We start from the raw sequence: 21104 nt of genomic DNA, 5'->3' as shown, positions 1-21104 counted from the left end.
ATGACTGCCTTTCATCATTTCAATCCATGTAATCATTGCGAACATCCCCTATTTCCTTTGGATGATGTTTTTCTCATTTCTATCACTCATTCTTTCATTCCACTCAAGTGTATAAGGGACGTGTTTGGATATGGTTTACCTTTCATCATTTGAAGGTCTTTCTATTTGATTTTATCTAAACATTTTCTCAAAATCTTTTTGAGCTATTTGTCAAAACATCCTTTTTTGCATGAAATTTTGATGTAAAATACATGCTTTGAAGAATGCTTGTTTCAAAACTTTTGAAATGTTCTTCCCTGTTTCTTCTTAGGTAGAAAATATTGAATTTCATAGCAGAAAAAAAAATTTCAACATTCAAATTTGTGAGTGAAGAATGTTCACTTGATCAACTCACCAAAATTCTTTTGTATGTTTCCACTGCAATTTTGCTGGGGATTTATCTTTGATTGATATCTTCTCCCAGTTTCCCTGGGGATGATAAAAGGGAAAAGTACGTTAGAAAGCAACATTGAGAAAAGTGAATTTGAGAATGACACTTCCCTTTTTGTTTTCCAACTCCATTGAAGGATTTTAGAAGTCTTGAGTCATCTCAGATTTCCTTTTGTCATATCCTGCAAAATGAACGAATATGTTCTATGGAATGCATGATATGCATGATATGCACATGTTATAAAGGGTGCCAATCTTGTTTTTGAAATGTTCAACTTCATTTCATGAGTAGAACGTCTTGACAACATCTGGAATGCATTTGATGCATGAGGTTTTATGAAAAACCATTTTGAAAAATTATTTTGAAATCAGTTTTGAAAGGACCAAGAGGATAGAGCTAGTCCTTATATCCTTGGACATCATTGCTCTCAAAACCGTTTTCACAATTAGAAGTCATATAGAAACCCAAAGCCTCACGCCTCACGAGTGAGAACGATATTTATCATCAGTTTGGTTTTGTTTCCATATGTCCTTAACAAAACATCAAACACTTTTATTGAATTGAAAAGCGTGATCACAACTATACCGACAAGAATGAAAATTGCAACTAAGCCGAAATTGCAAACAACATCAATACGAAGCAGAAAAATTGTAAAAGCAATAATAAGGAAAGGGTTCAAGAGAATCTTCCTACTCCAGTGCGTAGGTATCTTCGTCTTCAGTTATAACGACGTTGATAACGTTCTCTTCAAATAAGCCCAGCAAGATAGACTCTTCTTCTGCATGTAAATTTTCTTCTGAAAGCAGTTTGGAAGGTCCAGTAAAGTTTTCTCTGATATGAATCTGATGATAGGGTAGCTCTCTAGCTTTACCCATCCAGGTTGATGGATTAATAGTTCGATCACCTCGGCTTCTATGGCCTCCATGATTCTTTTGACCTTGGCCTCGGCCTCTATGGTGATTACTAATAATCTCATACCCCACTCTATATCTTTTCTTTATGCCAAACAGAATAATGAGCTTCTTGATTCCTTGTACTTTTGTTCCAAGTCCATCACCAAGGTTGAATCCATATTGGCATAACACTTTTCCAGACATAATGGACGATGCCGAAAATTCCGGAGACTTCATGACACTACCAGCGGGAATTTGTACCATCGAAATCATCTCGAAGGAATGATAACTTGGTTCTTCTTTTATCTCAGGCTCGACGTAAGGTATTGCACTTTCTTTGTAAGTGGTGAAGTCCGTCTCCCCGTGCACGGTAATCATCTTACCATCAATGACGAATCTAACTTTTTGATGAAGACTAGAAAGAATGGCGCCAACCATATGAATCCAAGATCTTCCGAGTAATAAATTGAAAGTCCTTGGAATATCCACTACTTGGAAGTCAATCAGAAAAGGCACAGGGCCTATGTTCACCTCGAGCTCGATATCGCCAATAACGTCCTTCTTCATTCCATCAAACGAGTGCACGGTTACCTTAGAAGGTTTGATGAGCTCCTCACTAATTCTCAAGCGATGCAGTGTGCTTAGTGGACACAAATTAAGTGCGGAACCATTATCAATCAGCACCCGTGACACCTCCTTGCCCCGGCATTTGACGGCAATATACAGGGCTTTATTGTAGGAACGCCCGTCAATTGGGAAATCTTCATCAGAGAAGGCAATTTGATCCTTCAAAAGAATAGCGCCAACAAAGTCTTCCAATTGTACCTCATTAATCATCTCCGGGACATGCACCTCATTGAGAAGCTTCATAAGCACCATTTTGTGGCTTTCTGAAGTCTTGAAGAGATCTAACAAAGAAATTTGTACCGACATCTTCCTTAACTGTTCAATTACCTCAAATTCGCTTGTCTTCATGACCGAAAGTAACTGTTTAACATCTTTTTCGGTTACTCCTTTCTTTTCGAGTTCACTTTCCTTCGGGACATTGCATCTCCCTGATCGGGTTATGGCATCGACTTCTTTAGGAGAGTAATCCCAAGGTACACACTTAGTGTTAAACTTTTCTTTTGGAGGGAGAGCGATGATCACAGGCTGCGTTTCTTCTTCTTCGATCCTTAGCTGATCAATGGGAAGTTGAATAGTGATTGGTGTGACAGGACTCTCCTCCGCCTTATATTTGTTTACCTCATCAAGCTTGATTATAAATGGCGTAATTATGGATACCATGCTTCTGTTGGCTTCGTCAGCATCCATTCCACCCCAACCATCAGGTGTGATTGTTTCGTTCTTGAATGCCCATGAAGGAGGTGTATATTTGACACGGTAATTGTATTTACCGCTGTCTTGACCCAAATAATCAACAACTTCACCTTGTCTTCGTGCTTTTCGAACAAATCGCCTATCACCTCGGCGAGTCTTTTTCTTCTTTTTCTCTTCCTGATCTTCCTTCTTCTTGAGATTCAATTGGCTGATCGGGACCTCATCCATGCCACCCCATCCATCTGGTATAATGATTTTATTTTTGAACGCCCATGGTGGTGGGGTATATTTGACACGGTAATTGTATTTACCGATGTCTTGACCGAGTAAGTCTACAGTTTCGCATTCCCTAGCCGCTTTCTGGGTGAAACGCCTTTCACCTTGACGGACCTTTTCTTTCTCCTCTTCATCCGGATCTACTTCATCTTGAAGCGTTTCTTTCTTGGATAGAGTTTTCTCCTCAGGACTGGTTTCATTGTCCATACCACCCCAGCCATCAGGCACAATTACTTCATTTTTGAACACCCATGGTGGTGGAGTATATTTTACTTGGAAGTTATATTTTCCGGAGTCTTCTCCCAAGTTGTCTACAACCTCACCTTTTAGGAGTGCTTCTAGATGAAAGCGAGCATCTCCAAATCGAGAAGCTTTAATCTTGACTTCATATTCATCTTCATCATCGGACTCGATCACTATTTTCTCATCCTTGATCACGTTTACTGTATTGTGCTCAAGAAGAGGATTCTGATGTACATTCGGCTCGGGCTCTTGGAAGTTCAATATCTTCTTGTCAATGAGCTGTTGGACCTTGTACTTTAGAATGGGACAATTATCGACATCATGTCCCCTTTCTCCCATGTGATAGGCGCAAGTCTTTGACTCATCGTACCAAGAAAATCTTGCAGGATTGTCTCTCGGTACTTCCTTGGCCACCAAATGCCTTTATAGAAGCATTGGTAATAGCTTTGATAGGGGTCGGGGCAACGGTGTATATTGCCTCATGGGCATTTTATTTGGCTCAAATTGCCTCGGATTTTTCCAAGCAACATTTGATTGCTTCGGAAATGATGCTTGATGAGTACTTGGGTTCGATACCATAGCCACTTCTCGGATGGGTTCTTTGTCTTTTTTCCCGGGGTCAGGCCTTCGTGCTGTTGTTTCTTGAGCCTTCTTTTCTTTCAAACCCCATTCAATTCTTTCACCTACTTTGACCAACATGGTGAACGTCTGACAGCCTGATACATGAAGCTTGTCGTAATACTCAGTTGGCAATGATTTTAGAAAAAGCTCAATGAGCTCGTCTTCATTTATGGCGGGCTTTACTTGTGAGGCAACAGCTTTCCATCTCTGAGCATAGGCTCTGAACCCTTCATTCCTTCGTTTCTCAGTCCTGACGAGATCCTCTCTAGTTGGGAGTACTTCAACATTAAATTTATACTGGCGAAGAAATTCTCCCGCCAAATGATCCCATTCAGTGCAGTCTTCTATGTTGAGGGCTGTATACCAGGCAAGGGCCGCCCCTCTCAAACTATCTTGAAATGTATTAATAAGAAGTGGCATGTTGTTTGAATATCTTGCCATCTTACGGAGATAATACTTCAAATGGCTTTTGGGACAACCAGTGCCATCATACTTGCTTACGAACTCCGGTTCCTTATAGTTTTCTGGAACAACCACCTTCGCGTATGGCGAGAACTTGTCGAACCTTTGAAGCCCATAGCCCTGACTTGCTAGGCATTCTTCAATTTTGGCCAGTCTCTTGGCGTCTTCTTCGTCCTTTGTTTTGGATGCTTTCTTGGTCTGTTCATCCTCTTCCAAATTTACCACCTCAGGCGTAGTCTTTGGAGGATTTTCTTGAACCGGTTTTTTGTTTCTGACTGGGTCTTCAATTGGTGTTTCGGTAGCGTTTGAAGCTCCTACATTTGAAGTTGTAGGATAAGATCCTCGAGATGCAAGAATAAATGCCTTCATTTCCGCCATCATTGCAACCATTTGGGTCATTTGATTCTCGACTTCAGCTAGTCGAGCAGGGGTTTCTTCTTCCGCCATTCTAACTTGTAGGCGAGTCCGAGGCCTTTTACCTTTCATTGCTAAACAACTTGCTTTATAAAAAGACCCAATGTCAGCATAGTAAAATGATCGTGAAACCCTACATTCTTTTAATTGTATGGTTTCATGAGATTGTCAAGGATAAGAAATTCTATACAAACCCTAGCTTTGTATAAAATTCTTCATCAATGTCTTTCTCAAAGAGTCATACAATTCAAAGAATCGTAATCCATGGTGATTTTTCACAAAAATATTTTAAAACTTCATTAAGCAATTGTTTCAATTTGGAAAATTTATTACAATGCTATTCATCAAAATAGGGGAAAACTAGTTTAAACAAGTCTAGGTTTCTTGTTAGCTAAAGTAGCTTCATCTTCTTCATACTCCTTGACTCGTGTCTCCCATTCTTCCACATCGATCACCACCTCCTCGGGAACATACGGCTCTACACCCGGCATGCTTGGCACAATGTACTCCGGGATATATGGTTCATCAGAATGAGTTGTAACACTCAAAGATACATAAGGTTCAACGTCAACTGGTTGCTTAGCCTTCAACCATCTTATATACTCATTAGATGCCGAAAAGAGCTTCATTTCTCCTTCCAAATCTTCCGGCCATTGTACTATTTTCTTGGTTGATCTCTTCAAAGAATTCACGATCCCATCGACCCTTGTTCACAGCTCTTTTCTTTTCTTTTCCGGTATAGGTCCTTACGGTATCTCAAATGTGAACTCCTCAGGATGCCAAATAGGTGGAATTTGTTGAACCATTCCGAATTGTCGCATGACTCTTAGTGGACAATAAGCAGTCCGGCCACTCAATCCTAGCAAAGGCACAAAATTACCGTCTTGGGTAGTAATTTGAGCTTCCGCTATCTTCGGCCATCGAATTCTCCATTGAAGCTAGTCGGGAGTTAATGCTCTAATGAAATTTGCCCACTCATGAAAAGAGTACTTTGGCATTTTGTCTTGGAGTTTCAAATACTTCTTAATAGGGTTGGTAGATGAGTCGATCTCTCGAATGCACATATAACGTTCCCAAGGTCGAATATGGGAGATAAACCATACAGAAAGTAACCCAGCTGAAGCTTGCAGTACACCCTTTTGTTGACTTTGGTATTTGTTCAGTGAAATGATGGTCTCTACCAAGAGCATATTGGAGAAGTCCCATTTTAGGCAAGCTTGCCTAGCAATTACCGCAACGAGAGGATTCAATCCTGTCCTTGATGTGGTAAATAAAACGAATCCGAAGAAGGCCAGAATAAAGACTATCGCGGAAGTGTTTCCCGTTTCTTTTGGCAATTTGGAGTAATTATCCACCAAGTATGATAGAGGAAATCTCCCGGTATTTGACTTGATCAATTTTTCCACTTGAGGGGTCTTCAAGTATAAAAATTCAGCTATAACACTTGTAGGTTTCAATCCGACTAGGGGCTCAACGGTTCTTGACTCGAAATCAATCCCAATGATTGCCTTATATTCTTCTAATGTAGGTACCATCTCGTGCTCGTCCAATTGAAATGTGGCAGTGGTAACCTCCTAGAAATGGGATAATGCTTGGATTAGACTCACTTGGTACTCCAGGTTGATGAGCTTGAACAAATACCCGAGCCTTTCCCTTACGTATGCTTTGTTATCCTTTGTCATGTTTACCCACCATGCCAAAAGCTCATTTCTTGGAATAGGAATGACTTGTATGTCTAGTTTCCCCATTTCGATCTAAAGCATGTAAAAGAAAGTAATTATTATTCACCATGGATTACTAATTGATTTTAATGCCCCTGTTTCACTTATATATTCTTTTAAGGTAAGACGGAAATTAAATACATTTGCATGCCTCGAAAGTAATGCAAGTGTCATTTTGAATCCGTTTAAATCTTAAAAGAGCATATAGTTGAAATCATGGACAAATTCAATGTGTGATGTAAATGCCCATTTTGTCATACTCCATTTAGATCATAAAGTCCTAAACTATGGGTTGCAACTTCAAACACATTGAAATAAGCATTTGAATTACATGAGAAATTCGCCATGGACCTATACATTTCATCTAAAAATGAAAGAATGGTCAAATGGAGTATGACGCCCTAATCATGCATTCTAAAATGAAAGGACATTTAGACCAAGCATTGAATGTCATTTAGGCATTTTTAAGAATGTGTCAACTAGCATTGCACAATTGTAAAAGAATGGAATGGAACGATACTTGCTTACCATGATATTTTGGTTTGGTTTTAGGTATACCAACCACAAAGACAAGCGAATGCAACTAGTGAAGTTTTGACACCTAAAAGGGTAGGATATACTAAAGGCTCAAGGTCATCACCTTAATGGACAAGGGATTCCATTCCAATAGGCAATCGGCCTAAAGTTATGGAATATTATTCCACCTCGGTGATCGGCATTGTATTTAAACGATCCCATGAGCAATCGGCCCATAGTTCTGCCTAAACACATACCTCCTAAGGATAATCCTAAATGTAGCCGGGGTTGGGCCACGGGTGGTGTATGCCAATGGTGTAGTGCTAAAGCAATTTAAAGGCATGTATAGCAATTAATAACCAAACAGCACTTCTAAAATTCATCCAAAACACATTCAATCCAAACACCAACCTGCAAAACAAGGTTTAACAAAGACAACACCCCTTATAACACCCGCCTGCAAAACCATTTAACACTATCATTAGCGGGACATACCTGGGATCCTTGCAAGCACAAAACACAAGCATATCGTTCTATCTTAGCCTAAGTCCACTTAGAAAAGGTTCATTTTCCCCAGCGGAGTCGCCAAGCCTGTCGTGCTGCGCTTTTTGGGGGTTTTTCGGGATTTGCGCGCTAAGGAGGTATTTCCGTGTAAGGCTCCCAAACTGTACCTCACGTGACAGTGAAAAGTGATTTCTAAATTTGTGATTTTGGAGTCGCCACTAGTCATTATTGGTAGGTAGACTAGAAACCTAATCGAGGTACGGGAGAAATACCACGATTCTACTAACCAGAGATTCTGAGTACGGGGACTTGGTCACGTTATTGATTCCAAATTGAGATCCATAATGCCCTTTCGGTGCCTAAGAACGATATGATGTCTAACGTGTCATGCGAATTTCCGAGGCTTACCTCTTAATCCTATCCGTTCTAATCGCAGGAAAGACCAAGCAAGTATTAAATGCACAATCAAGATCAATCAAGTCAATCAATCCTAAGTGGTCTCTAAAACGAAAGTCAATCAAAACCCCCAAAGCCTAATGAAGCTCTAAAACTTTATTCATTTCATGATTTACACATTTTTAAGGTTTTTTAGGGATTATAACCCCTGAATTTGGAATTTTCAAAAAATGCCACTTGGGCACTTCTAAAAATTCAAATTTCGCTTTTTGTGGTTGGCCACGATGATTTTGGACCATTCTGTGAATTTTCAAAATTTTTCATTTTTTTTTTCGATTTTTTTTTTTGAAAATTTTTTTATTTGACCGAGAATTGATTTTTTATGATTTTCCTAGAATTTTTCTGAATTTTTTCAATTTTTCTTTTGATTTTTCTGAATTTTTTTTATATTTTTTTTCTATTTTATGAATTTTTATGAATTTTTTTAATTTTTCAATTTTTTTGATTTTTTGATTTTTTTGATTTTTTATTTGAATTTTTAATTCCCGCTTGCGAATTGAACCGGACCAAACCGAACCGGCCGGCACCGGCGCCGGTCTTCCTCTCCGGCGGGCACGGCGCACCAAAAACGGTGTCATTTGGCCTGATTTCTCTTCAGCATTTCGCCGAGCACATGGTGTGCATGATTTCCGTTCTAAAGTTCTCAAGACCGTGACTTTGGATCGAAATCCGGCGACCTTCCGATGGTTTTCCGGAGTCGATTTTTGGTTTTGTATAATCTCCATGTTACCAGCTATTGATCTAGCCTAACTGGAACTACGCCGGACCTCCGTCGGCCGGTGAGGACCGAGTTCAAAAGCGCTAACCTAAACTAACTAAAATCAATATTTCCAGAACTTAGATCATCAATCTACGCCGCCCTAGCCGTCTATCTCGTTCAAAATAACATCAAGACATCAAACAAAGTAAGAGAAAGACTGACTTGTGTGACCTATGGTCACGGCGACGCTCCGGCGAGGGGATTCTCATACGTGGCCGACTCGGTTTGATGCGTTTTCAGTCATTCAAATGCAATCAAACAAGCTTCTTCGGAAGTGGATCAAACGAGGCTCCCGAGTTGAACGATCAATTTGGACTTCTTCCTTAACACTTCGGCTTTGCAACGGTGGCCTTGGATTCACCGGAGGTGTTCTGGAAACGCTAACCGAGACCGATTTTCAGGCCTTTGTGATTGAGTCTCGTCACCAGCTCGCCGGACGTGGAGGATCACGATCGAAGCCGATTTGCCGGCGTTTTCCCGTCGAAGAAAACGCCTATCGCTCGGTCCTCAAACCCTCTACACGTCTCTCGAACTTTCTCTCTCTCTTTCTTGCTCTTTCTCTCTCTAATCTCTCCCTGGAATTCTCTCGAGCGGGTTGTGTGTCAATGATAATGTTTTCCTCCTTTTTCGTTCATCAAATTTTCCCGCCCAAAGTTGGTTATCACCGACTTCCGATTGGTTAGGATCATTATTTGTCGCCAGCTGGAGATTCTCCAGCTGGCCGACTCGATAAAAACGCGCTAGAATTCTCGGATTAAGTTGGCAAAGTCCCGAGTTTGTTTGATTTTTTTCTGGGTTTTATCACGTGTTGGGTGAGTCGAGCGAAGAAGATGCACTGTTCGGGTCGGGTCGGGTCGACCCGCCAGACCCGGCAATTTCGATTTTGACCAAAGATGCAAATTAAGCCCGATTTTGACCAAATTTTCGAAATTTAACCCCAAAATTGAATTGCCCATTACATTTTGAACCTAAAAATATATTTTTCCCCAATTTTTGACATAACCATGTCCAAAATTTTCCAAATTTCATATCCGGGTTATTTTGATTTTGTTCGATTCGATGTCCTAATGACCAGATTAGGCCAAACCGATGCCAAAATTGAATTACCCAAGTTTGATTAACCCTAGAAATGATGGTCTCAGGTTTCAACAATTTCAAATTGGACATGATTTGCAATTTTAGCTCAAAATTCTTAATTTTCAATTAATTTCCGGGGATTTTTGAATTTTTTGCAAAATGTGCAATTGGACTAACCATTATGAAATTCAAGGTCCCAGGATCATTTGTTGTGAAGACACAATTGTCGCGCCACGCTCTGGCGTGCTAGATGGAGGTAATTTTTCTACACGGGTCTCTCCCAGACTATATCTCACGTGACAGCGGAGTTTATTTGATCTAAATTTAAACTTGGAGTTCCCACTAGTCATTTATGGTAGGTTGACTAGAAATCTAATCGAGGTACGGGAGAAGTACCACGATCCTACGAACCAGAGATTCTGGATAAGGGACTTGGTTACGTTAACGATCCCAAATTGAGACCATTAATGCCCTTTCGGTACCTAAGAACGATATGGCATGTCTAACGTGTCACACGAATTCCTAAGGTCAATTCACTAATCTAATCATGAACAAACAATTAAGCACCCAAAAATTAAATGCGCAATCAATGGCAAATCAATCATAGCAACCCTAATTTGGCCACTTAAAAATGAAAATCAAGCAAAACACCAAAACCCTAATGAAGCCCTAGAGGCTTATTCATTTAATGGTGCATTTTTGGGTTTAGGGTTTTTTAGGGGTTATAACCCTTAAATTTGGAATTTTCCAAAAATGCCACTTAGGTATTTCCGAAAATTCAAATTTCACTTTTTATGACTGGCCACAATGATTTTGGACCTTTCTGTGAATTTTCAAATTTTTTGAATTTTTTATTTTTGATTTTTTTTTTGAAAAATTTTTTAGACCGAGAACTGATTTTTTTGTGATTTTCTGGAAATTTTTATGAATTTTCCAATTTTTCAATTTTTATTGATTTTCTAAAAATTTCAAATTTTTTATGTATTTTCCGAATTTTCGGAATTTTTATGAATTTTCTGTAAATTTTCTGATTTTCTAAAAAATTCTACTTTGTTTTTATGATTTTTTGTGATTTATTATTATTTTTTTAGAATTTTCTGATTTTTTATTTTTTTATTTTTATTTTATATTTTTTTGAATTTTTTTTATTTTATAATTTCATTTTTTTTGAAATTTCCCGCCAGGAAACGAACCGGACCGAACCGAACCGATTCAGACCGGCTCGGCCGAGACCGAACCGACCATTGCAGGCGCCAACGCCGATTGTCTTCTCCGGCCAGCACGATGCCAAAACGGCATCGTTTTTGGCCTTCTTCATTGGGGCATTTCCCCGAACACTTGGTAGGCACCAACCAAGTTCGAAAGTTCTCAAGGTCGCCGGTTTGAACCCACCGCCGACGACCTTCCGGCGACTATTTTGCTGTTCTGTTTGCACCATCATCAAGTCCACATATTCTAGTATCAATTTAGTCCTATTAGGTCGCCGTCGGACGTTCGCCGGCCGGCGATAAACTGATTAGAAAATCCTAATATGACACTAACCTAAACAAAATTTTCCAGAACATTAATCCTAACACTAGCCGCCCTAGCCGTCTAAATCGATTCTAACAACCATCAAAACATCAAACAAAGTGAAAGGAAGCCTACTTGGATGACCTATGGTCACGGTGACGCTCCGGCGAGGCTTCGAGTTTTCCGGCGAGGTGGTTTATGGACGGGCCGACTCGGTTTAAGTGTTTTTGATGCCCAAAATGCAATCAATCAACACGAAAAATGATTAGAAACTGGTTATAAGCATCAACGAGCTCAAATTCGCGAAAGAAAACACACAAACATGTATATTGATATTGAAATTGAATTCTGGAAAATTTGAAAAAACTGATCCTCGGCCGACTTTACCTGTTTCGTTCAATGTTGGGAATTCTGAAATTGTCAACTAGTTCAGATTCAAACTTGCTCTCTTCTGCAAAACAGATAAACATGTTCATGAAATGTATGGCATACATAATATGCATGATATGCACATGTTCTAAAGTGACCCGAATCTTTTCTTGAATGTTCGTCTTCATTTCATGGGTAGAAAATCTTGACAGCATCTGCATTTACAGGATAGGCTAGTTCTATTCCGGTCATATCTATAAGAATCAATGCTCCTCCCGGAAGAACCTTCTTGACAATGTATGGACCCTCGTAATTCGGAGTGAATTTGCCACGAGGATCTAAATTGTTGAAGATGACTTTCTTTACTACTAGATTATCCACTTCCAAATGTCTTGGTTTCACTTTTCTGTTGAAAGATTTAGTAACTCTTTTCTGGTAAGCTTGTCCATGACATATAGCCCTTAATCTTCTCTCATCAATCATGTTGAGCTATTCACATCTTTGTTGGTTCCATTCAGCCTCTGAGAGTTTTAATTGGGATAATATCCTTAACGAAGGAATTTCTACCTCGACGGGTAATACTGCTTCCATCCCATATACTAAGGAAAATGGAGTTGCCCCAGTTGATGTTCGAATTGAAGTTCGGTATGCCATCAAAGCATATGGCAATCTTTCGTGCCAGTCATGATAGTTCTCAGCTGTTTTGGATAATATCTTCTTGATATTCTTATTTGCTGCTTCCACTGCTCCGTTCATTTGTGGGCGGTATGGGAATTCAAGTGTCGAATGTGGAAGTGTTCAAGCAGATCATTTACGATTTTGTTATTCAAATTTGAACCATTGTCGGTAATGATTGCTTCTGGAACTCCATACCTAGTGATGATGTCTCGCTTAATGAATTTTGCCACATTCTTGGCGGTGACATTTGCATATGAATTCGCTTCAATCCACTTGGTGAAGTAGTCAATTGCCACCAAGATAAAGCAATGTCCATTTGAGGCCTTAGGGTTAATTGGACCAATCATGTCAATTCCCACATTGAAAATGGCTATGGTTCTGACATTTGATGCAGCTCATTCGGCGGTGCATTGATTCTGTCTCCATAAACTTGACATTGGCGACAACACCTCACATGTTGAATGCAATCTGTTTCCATTGTCATCCAATAATATCCCAATCTCATGATTTTACGGGCTAGAAGATGGCCGTTCATGTGCGGACCACATTCGTCTTCATGGATTTCTCTCATGATTTGTTCAGCTTCTTTGCTATCAACGCATCTTAACAGGATCGAATCGAATGGTTTCTTATAAAGAACCTGTCTGCTGAGAAAGAACTTGTTGGCTATCTTTCTGATAAATTTTCTGTCGCCTGACTAGCTTTCTTCAGGAAATTCTCCTGCTTGTAAGTACTTCTTGATATCATGAAACCATGGTTCATTGTTAAATTCTGCTTGAACTATCATGCAGTGTGCTGGTTGTTTGAGGATATTGATTCTCAATGGTTTTGTATCCATACCATCTTCAGCTTGGAGTAAGGATGATAAGGTTGCAAGAGCATCTGCAAAATAATTCTGAGCTCTTGGAAGATAGTCAAATGTTATTTCTTCGAATTCCTCCATCATTCCTTCTAAGAATTTGTGATAGAGAATTAGCTTTGCATCACGAGTTTGCCATTCTCCAGTTGTTTGCAATATAATGAGCATAGAATCTCCATACACTTGAAGTCTCCTTATCTTCATCGAGAGAGCCAATTGCAGGCCAAGGATACATGCTTCATATTCAACGATGTTGTTGGTGCATGGGAATACCAGTTTTGCAGATACTGGATAATGTTGGCCTTCTGGGGAGATTAGCACTGCCCCAGTTCCTGATCCAGATAAGTTGGTTGCACCAACAAAATACATTGTCCATTTATCGTCGACTAATGTCAATATGTGGTCATCAAGTCGTTCTTCAGAACTGGCGATATTCTGCGAATTTTCTGCCAGCATGTCTGCTATCGCTCGTCCTTTGACTGACTTTTGGGATGAACTTTTTGATGTCGAACTCAGATAACAAGACTTGCCATTTTGCTAATTTCCCGACCAAGGAGGATTTCTCAAGAAGATACTTGATCGGGTCATTCTCGGTCACTAGCAAAATTTGGTGATGAAGGGTGTACTGTCTTAATCTGTGTAATACCCAAATCAATGCAACGCATGTCTTCTCAACTGCTGGGTAATTCACTTCTGGTTTTGTGAATTTCTTGCTCAAGTAATAAATGGCTTGTTCTTTACCGTCATTTGGTCTTCTTTGTACAAGCACCGCTCCTAGCGACTCATGGTGAATTGTCAAATATAAGATCAGCGGGACTCCAGGAATTGGTGGTACCAACACTGGTGGGCATACCAGATATTCTTTGATCTTGTCAAAGGCTTGTTGACATTCTGCATACTTTGGCATTTTTCTTCAATAGTTTGAAGAATGATTTAGCAGTCTCAGAAAGCTGATAGATGAAACGGTCAATATAATTTAATCGCCCCAACAAGTTTCTCACTTCTTTTACCGTAAAATGAGTCTTTAAGTCATATATCGCCTTGATCTTGGAAGGATCAATTTCGATTCCCCTGTTACTGACCACAAATCCTAGCAGTTCGCTAGATTTTGCCCCAAATACACACTTGTTAGGGTTCAGCCGCAACTTGTACTTTCTAAGTCTTTCGAACAATTTGTGAAGCACCTCAACATGATCTTCTCTTTGTTTGGATTTTGCAATCATGTCATCCACATATACTTCGATTTCTTTATGCATCATGTCATGGAACAGAGTTACCATTGCCCTTTGATATGTGGCACTAGCATTTTTCATACCGAAAGGCATCACCTTATAACAAAATGTGCCCCATGGTGTTATGAAAAATGTTTTCGCCTTATCCTCTTTCTTCATGAGGATTTGATTATATCCTGAGAAACCATCCATGAATGAAAATATTTCGAACCCAGCAGTGCTATCCATTAATACATCAATATGTGGAAGTAGGAAATCATCCTTAGGGCTTCTTTATTTAGGTCGCGATAATCAACGCATACCCGTACTCGACCATCTTTCTTCATTACGGGTGCTATGTTGGCAACCCATTCTGGATATAGCACTACTTCGATGAAACCGACTTTTAGTAATTTCATCACCTCGTCTTCTATTTTCTTTGCCAATTCTGGCTTTGTTCGCCTCAATTTTTGCTTCTTTGGTGGAATACTTGGAGGAAATTGGCAAAGCATGTTCAACTATGCTTGGATCAAGGCCTGGCATGTCAGCATAAGACCATACGAATATATCTTGATATTCCTTGAGCAAATCTGTTATTCTTTCTGCTTCTGCTGAGGGAAGACTTTCTCCAATCTTAACCTCTTTGGAGTTCTCTTTATCACCCAGATTAACAGTAATTGTCTTTTCTAATGTGAGTGGCTTTGATTCTTCATGACGGATCCATTCTCTTCTGATCCATTCCTCATTTTCATTATCCACTTCGATATCACAAGTGATCTCCTCGAAGAGATTTGGGTCACCTATGAACCTATTATGGATGTGTGAATGCTCATGCCTGACATGTAACAAACATGGTTAGTAATCGCATATGAAATGAATTGATGCATGAGGTTTAATGAAAAACCATTTTGAAAAATTATTTTGAAATTTGTTTTGAAGAGATCAAGAGAATAGAGCTAATCCTCATATCCTTGGACATCCTTGCTCTTAAAACCGTTTTCACAATTAGGAGTCATATGGAAACCCAAAGCCTCAAGCCTCACGTGTAAGAGCAATATTCATCATTGGTTTGGTTTTGTTTCCATATGTCCTTAACAAAACGTGATTACAACTGTATTAACAAGAATGAGAACTGCAACTAAGCCGAAATTGCAAACACATCAATATGAAACAGACAAATTGTAAAGGCAACAATAAGGAAAGGGTTCAAAAGAATCTTCCTACTCCAGTGCGTAGGTGTCTTCGTCTTCAGTTATAACGACGCTGATAACGTCCTCTTCAAATAAACCCAGCAAGATAGACTTTGCTTCTGCATGTAAATTTTCTTCTGAAAGCAGTTTGGGAAGCCCAGGAAAGTTTTCTCTGATATGAATCTGATGATAGGGTAACTCTCTAGCCTTACCCTTCCACGTTGATGGGTTAATGGTTCGATCACCTCGGCTTCCACGGCCTTCATGATTCTTTTGACCTTGGCCTCGACCTCCATGGTGATTACTAGTGACTTCATACCCCACCCCATACTTTTTCTTTGTGCCAAATGGGATAATGGGTTCTTTAATTCCTTGCGCTTTTGTCCCAAGTCCATCATCAAGGTTGAATCCATATTGGCATAATACTTTTCCAGACATAATAGACGATGCCGAAAATTCCGGAGACTTCATGACACTACCAGCGAGAATTTGTATCATAGAAATCATTTCAAAGGAATGATAGCTGGGCTCTTCTTTTATCTCAGGCTCAACATAAGGTATGGCACTTTCCTTGTAAGTGGTGAAGTCCGTATCTCCGTGTACGGTAATCATTTTACCATTAATAACAAATCTAACTTTTCGATGAAGACTAGAAGGAATGGCGCCAGCCATATGAATCCAAGGCCTCCCCAATAGTAGGTTGAAAGTCCTTGGAATGTCTACCACTTGAAAATCGATCAGGAAAAGCACAGGGCCTATATTTACTTCCAGCTCAATATCACCGATAACATCTTTCTTCATCCCATCGAACAAACGTACAGTCACCTTTGAAGGCTTGACAAACTCTTCATTAATTCCTAGACGATGCAGCGTGCTTAATGGACACAAATTAAGCGCGGAGCCATTATCAATCAGCACGCGGGATACTTCCTTGCCCCGACATTTAACGGCAATATATAAGGCCTTGTTATGTGAACGACCATCCATTGGAAAATCTTCGTCAGAAAAAGCTATCTGATCTTTCAAAAGAATAGCCCCAACGAAATCTTTTAGTTGCACCTCGTTGATTGTTTCGGGAACATGTACTTGATTAAGAAGTTTCATAAGCACCATTTTGTGGCTTTCTGAGGTTTTGAAAAGTTCTAGTAATGAAATTTGTGCTGGCATCTTCCTCAATTGCTCAATTACCTCATATTCGCTTGTCCTCATGACTAACAACAACTGCTTGACATATTCTTCGGTCACTCCTTTCTTTTCGTGCTCACCTTCTTTTGGGACATAACATCTTCCCGATCTGGTTATTGCATCAATTTCTTTAGGCATGTTGTCTCATGGTACACATCTGGTATCAAATTTCTCCTTTGGAGGTAAAGTGATGATCATAGGCTGAACCTCTTTCTCTTCGATCTTTAGTTGACCAATTGGGAGCTCAATGGTAGTTGGTTCAACATGATCCATAGTGGTGTAATCATGGACACCATGCTTTTGTCAGCTTCAATAGTATCCATTCCACCCCAACCGTCAGGCACGATATTTTCATCTTTGGATGCCCATGAAGGCGGCGTGTATTTGACACGGTAGTTATACCGGCCACTGTCTTGTCCCAGATAATCCACAATTTCGCCTTGTTTTCGTGCTTTGCGAACAAATCGACTGTTTCCTTGGCAAGTCTTTTTCTTAATTTTCTCGTCTTGATCTTCTTTTTCTTCAAGACTTAATTCGTTGATTGGGATTTCATCTATGCCTCCCCATCCATCAAGCACAATAGTTTCGTTTTTAAAAGCCCAGGGTGGAGGTGTGTACTTAACACGAAAGTTGTATTTTCCACTGTCTTGATCAAGGAGGTCTACAGTGTCACCTTGCTCAAGTGATGTTTGGGTAAATCGCCTTTCACCCTGCCAAATCCTTTCTTTTTGCTCTTCAAATTGATCCACTTCATCACCGGATGGAGTCTCATTTTGTTTACTGAGCTCATCGTCCATGCCACCCCAACCATCGGGCATAATCACTTCACTTTTAAAAGCCCAAGGTGGTGGAGTATACTTTACTTGGAAGTTGTATTTGCCAGAATCTTCTCCCAAGTTGTCTATAATTTCCCCTTTTAAGAATGCTTCACGACGAAAGCGAGCATCTCCTTGTCGAGCAGTGTTTAATTTGGCCTCATATTCATCTTCATCATCAAGCCTTGTTATTTCTCCTTCTGTAAGGACCATATTTACCACATTGTGCTGAGGAAGAGGGTTCTGATGCACATTTGGCTCTGACTCTTGAAAACTTAATATCTTCTTGTCTATGAGTTGCTGAACTTTGTATTTCAAGACTATACAATTGTCCACATCTTGTCCTCTTTCTCCCATGTGACATGTGCAAGTCTTTGACTCATCGTACCAGGGGAACCTTGTAGGATTATCTCTTGGCACTTCTTTGGCCACCAAATGCCTTTCCAACAACATCGGTAGTAATTTCGACAGGGGCTGTGGCAACGGAGTGAATTGCCTTACGGGTCTTTTCTTTGGCTCAAACTGTTTTGGATTTCTCCAAGGGATGTTAGACTGTTTTGGGAATGAAGCCTGATTAACATTGGGGCTCGATACCATAGCCACATCACGTACATGTTCTTTATCCTTTCTTCCAGCATACGGTCTTCGTGCTATCACTTCTTGAGATTTCTTTTCCTTCAATGTCCATTCGATTCTTTCACCGACCTTCACCAACATGGTGAATGTTTGGCAGCCCGATATATGCAACTTGTCATAATACTCAGTTGGTAACGACTTCAAGAAGAGTTCAATAAGCTCATCCTCACTTATAGCCGGTTTAACTTGTGAGGCTACAGCTTTCCACCTTTGAGAGTAGGCTCTGAATCCTTCGCTTCTTCGTTTCTCGATTATGACTAAGTCCTCCCGGGTTGGAAGTACTTCGACATTGAATTTGTATTGGCGAATGAATTCTCCCGCCAAATGGTCCCATTCGGTAAAATCTTCTATGTCGAGAGAGGTATACCATGCCAAGGCTGCTCCCTTCAAACTATCTTGAAATGTGCTGATAAGAAGTGGCATATTGACTGAATATCTTGCCATCTTGCGGAGATAATATTTCAAATAGCTTTTAGGACAGCCAGTTCCATCATATTTATTCACGAACTCCGGTTCTTTGTAGTTTTATGGAACCACCACCTTTTCGTAAGGCGAGAATTTATCAAACCTTTGAAGCTCATATCCTTGGCTTGCAAGGCATTCTTCAATTTTGGCCAATCGTTTGGCCTCTTCTTCATCCTTGGATGTCTTTTTAACCCGAATGTCTTCTTCCAGATCCACTATTTCAGGTGCAGCTTTTGGAGGATTCTCCTGAACTGGTTCTTTACTTCTCATTGGCTCTTCAACAGGTACTTCAGCGGTATTTGCAGCTCCTGGATTTGAAACTATAGGATAAGATCCCTTCGCAGCTATAATGAAGGCCTTCATTTCTGCCATCATGGCAGCCATTTGCGTTATCTGGTTCTCGACTTCAGCTAGTCGAGTGCGAGTTTCTTCCTCGGCCATTTTAATTTGTAAACGGGTTCGGGGTCTTTTGCCTTCCGTTGTTGGAAAACCTGTCTTCATGAAAACCATCGGGATATTAGAATTGGTGAAATGAATATGAAAACCCACATTCTTTTAATTGTATGGTTTCTTGTGATTAACAAGGATAAGAAATTTTACACAAGCCTTAGCCTTGCATAAAACTTCTCATCAATGTTTTCTCAAGGAATCATACCATTCAAAGAATTGTAATCCATGGTGATCCTTCTTTTTAATGATGTCTTTGAATTTATCCAAACGGATTTTGAAAAATGAGTATTTCATATAAAATCCAAGATTGCTTCACAAAATGATTTTAAACTCGAATGGGAATTCTAAATCATCCAAGTCTAGGCTTCTTGCCAACTAAGCTAGCTTCCGCCCCGTGGTAATCCTTCCATTCCTTGATTTGAGATTCCCATTCTTCGATATCGATCACGACTTCTTCGGGGATGTAAGGCTCAACTCCAGGCACGTGTGGGATAATGTATTCTGGGACATACTCCTCCTTGGGATCCGTTATAATGCTCAATAGAACATATGGCTCCACATCAATTGGTCGTTTACTTTCCATCCACTTGATGTATTCCTTGGATGCCATATAAATCTCCATGTCTCCTTCCAAGTTCTTTGGCCATTCCACTACTTGTGAAGGTGAATTATCCAAATAAAGGATAATTTTGTGAACCTTGGCTTGAAGGTCTTTCTTCTCTTCTTCGGGTATAATTCCACTTGGGATGTCAAAGGCAAACTCCTTAGGGTTCCATGCCGGTGGGACTTGTTGAAGCATCCCAAATTGTCTAACAACTCTCAAGGGACAATAGGCGGCTCCCCCATTCAACCCGAGTAATGGTATCGCGTTCCCTACATGGCTTGTAATCCTTGCCTTGCTAATCTTTGGCCAACTGATCCGCCATTGGATTTGATTAGGAGTTAAGGCTCTAATGAAATTGGCCCAAACTAAGAAAGATTGTTTGGTCAATTTATGTTGAATACGAAGGTATCGTTCTATGGAATTTATCGTTGGGCAAATCTCACGAATACTCATGGAATGACACCATGGTCGAATATGTGAGATAAACCATAGAGATAGGAGACCCGTAGAAGCTTGAAAGATTCCCTTTCCATGATTTTGGTATGTGTTTAAGGAGATGACGGTTTGGGCAAGAAGCATATTAGAAAAATCCCATTTGAGACATGCTTGTCTTGCGATCACAGCCACTAAAGGGTCTAATCCCATTCTAGACATGGGGAATAGAGTAAAGCCGAAGAAAGCTAGAATAAAAACCCGAGCCAAAGTGTTTCCCATTTTCCTAGGAAGTTTGGAAAAATTGGCTATTATAAAGGATAATGGAAATCTACCCGTGTTTGATTTGATTAACTTTTCAATTTTGGAAGTTTTGAGGTTAAGGAATTCTGCAAGAATGCTTATGGGATTAAGTCCAACAGGTGGCTCTACGACCCTAAGCTTGGAATCAATTCCAATGGCGGCTTGATATTCTTCCAAAGTCGGTGTCAATTCATACTCTCCAAATTGGAAAGTGGCGATGGAAACTTCCCAAAAATGCGCCAATGCTTAGATCAAACTGACTTGATGTTCCACATGGATCAAGTCTAGAAGGTATCCCAACCTATCTTGGACATAAACTTGGTTATCTTTTGTCATGTCCTTCCACCAAGCCGTGAGCTCTTTTCGTGGAATGGGAACCACTTGGATGTCTAGTTTTCCCATCGCGCCTAATCATGCAAGAAAGTTCATTATTAATCACCATGGAGTACACATCAATTTTAAATGCCCCCATTTTAATTATATGTCATTTTATGGAAAAAATGGAGGTAAAGTACATCTGCATACTTATGACGTAATACAAATGCCACTTCTAATCCATTTATGCCTTAAAAGAGCATATACTTGAAAATGTGAATGAAATCAATGTTTAATGTAAATGCCTTTTGTCATGCTCCATTTTGACCATAAAGTCCTATTCTATGGTTTACAACTTCGAATACATCAAAAATAGACTTTTGGTAA

Source organism: Syzygium oleosum, unplaced genomic scaffold (assembly GCF_021117445.2).
Source record: "Syzygium oleosum isolate NSW1041296 unplaced genomic scaffold, Sole_v2.1 Sole_v2.28, whole genome shotgun sequence".
In the NCBI taxonomy this organism is placed as follows: Eukaryota; Viridiplantae; Streptophyta; class Magnoliopsida; order Myrtales; family Myrtaceae; genus Syzygium; species Syzygium oleosum.
Note: the sequence above shows the minus strand (reverse complement) of the source record.